Genomic DNA, 2,980 nt, shown 5'->3' on the forward strand with positions numbered 1-2,980 from the left:
ATTCATGAGTGATGTGGAGAATCATGGAACATTTTTTTTGGTAACAAAAACTAATTCAAATTAAAAAATACACTCTCAATTGTGCAATGTTAATTTTTTTGGTTTTGATGCAAGCGTGCAATATTGTCTAACTTTGTGTTATAATATGTACATAATATTGAAATTGTTTGTTGTGTACTGTCCAAAATTGATAAATTAGGTTTAAATTTAAACACTCATTTGTGAGTAAAGTAATGATTTTAATAAATTATTTAAAATAAGAGAAAAATATGCTGACAGTGTATGAGTTTTATTCACTGTCATCACATCATCTACTATTCATATTTAATCATCATCCATTTTTTCAAAAAATGTAATCCTAATGAATGATATATAATATAATAATTGTATATAAATCTTTATACTGTTAGTGCATAAATATTACACTCGCAAAATAAATATATTAAAAAAATTATCAAAAATACGTTAAATTTTTTTGTAAAAATTCAGGGGAGAGTTGCCCCCACCTGCCTATATGATGATCCACCTATGCTTCTTCTAACTATTAGACAATCATATGACTTGATCGATTGTAGTCGCTTGTTGTATAAAATATATCCTTCTACTATCCTCTCAACTTATGAGACATCCTATTATATGGTTATGATGCTATTATATATATATATATATATATATATATATATATATATATATATGTGGCAAATAAAGTAAAGGAAGTTAAGTAAAATTTATATTCTTTTTTTTAGAGTAAAAGACATACAAAATGGAAAGTTATTTAAAAATTGAAAATCTTTATGTAATAATAAGATAGCTATGTCCCACACGTACATTAAGAAAAATGTTATAAAAATGCTTTTCTAATTTGAAAATTGTTGTCTCAAATATGAAGCAAAGCACATGCACAAGTCAATTTGTTTTGGATGTTTTAAGCAACACTCGACTTTTGTTAAAGATGTTGAAGTTCGCAATATATACTCTTGAATACAATAACTTTTTTTTTTTTGTTAGTTATATATACTAGTGTGTACATGCACTTTGCCTGCCGGTCAATATTACATGGTACTACGTATTTAATTTTTATATATTTTATTTTTAGAATTAGAATGTATTTGTCATAATTTTTATGTATTTATGATAATGTTCAATTTAATGTGAAAGATATAGTTAATTAATGTGTTGGTGATGTTTATTTATGATCATATGGTCTTTTTGTAAAAATCAAATAATGTGAAGGGTAAAATAGGAAATAGAAATTACACCATGGTGGAAGTTACACCATGTTTTGCCTTTATATATAATATAGATATAGATATAGATATAAATAAGCACATGACGTGTGATTCTTCAAATCAATTAATGAAAATACAATACATTAACATCTATACTTCTCTACAATCCACAAAATCTTTTAACAGGAGAGAATCTTAACTCAATTAAAACACAAGTTTGTGAAGGTGGTTTCAATTTTAACAAAAGTTTTTCCTTTAAACCAATGTTATAAGGATACTCGTTGATCGTCGGCATCGTAAACAATTATGGTTAGTAACCGATGGAAGAGTTAGATTTTGAAAAAATCTAATCTTACTAGATTAATAACTTAAAAGTAATAAAAAACCAAAAATACATTACTCAAACTTGATTTCATTCATCATTGTTAATTTACGAGGGTCCAAAAAAAGAAAAAAAGAAGATTATATATTCTTATAAAATTAACTTATGAATTCTTCTGTATAAAAGTAAGGACATATGGTACTTAAAAACAAAGTATTATCCTTCCACACTTGTTATCTTCATGAACATATGTAGAAGATTTATTTTTCAGTGTGATTTATATTTTTTATAGTATAAATAATAATCGAATATTCTTTTATGTGAAAAATAGTTTTTTTCTCACATTCTCCATTTACTCATTATTCATTCAGACCTTTACGATTGGGATAAAAAATAATAAAGTCATGCATATATGTTTTGAGGTGTGGCGGTGTATAACCTCTGCTAGAACCAAATATGGAAAGAACAAATATATTTTTCAGTCGGTGTGTCTCTTACTAATAAAAACATAATATGCAAATTAAATGTTTTAAATATTTATTATTATTATTGTTTTTTTCATTATTATTGACATAAGATAACATATGAGATAAAATTTGGGACATCATATCTCTTTTCATACACAAAAAGCCTAACATAACACTCATTAAATATGGATCACATATCCACATTCGTATTTCACTTTATTTCTTAACTATGAAGTTTAATTAATTAAAGACATCGAAATAAAATTTTCCCGAGAGGATAATTGTTCTTCATTATTCCACTCCTCAACACAACTGCATCAAATTTGTCAAAAGAAAACATAAACCAAAGCTAATTAACTTAGGGTCTATAAATACATGTCCTACGTTGCGTGGACGTTTTGAAAAATTATGCCCATGACATAGGGTTCCACAAACAAATTTATATTATTTTCTTAATTATTTCATAAAATTAGGATTTTCTTAGTAAAATAGTAATTTTGAAGAGTAGTGTTATTGAAGGTTTCAATTTGAACAGAAACGTGGCAGAGGAGCCCATATTATTTCGGGATCCAAATTCTCTATATTAAAAGTTTTTTTATGTTTCCATATCAATATGATAAGATTTTGCATAATAATAAATAACACCCTTTATTTAATCTCTCATTAATTATCATATTAATACATTTAGTTATTTTATAAAACAACATTAAATTGATATAAATATATAAAAAACTTTTGGTATATAGAATTTCGATTTATCATTTTGTTGTTGTAGAATCGGTGTTAATAGAGGAAGTTGGAGTGAGATCACGTGTGATGAGGTTAACAATCAATATTGGATCTACAATTTTTGTGTGTGGTGGTGACTTGTGAGGGAGACAAAATAATTTCTCACTTTCCTCGTGTTTACAATTGTTAGGGAAATGAAATTTATGATTCTGAATCCTATGGATATTATGAGA

The sequence above is a fragment of the Lupinus angustifolius genome, chromosome LG09, assembly GCF_001865875.1.
Source record: "Lupinus angustifolius cultivar Tanjil chromosome LG09, LupAngTanjil_v1.0, whole genome shotgun sequence".
Taxonomy (NCBI): Eukaryota; Viridiplantae; Streptophyta; class Magnoliopsida; order Fabales; family Fabaceae; genus Lupinus; species Lupinus angustifolius.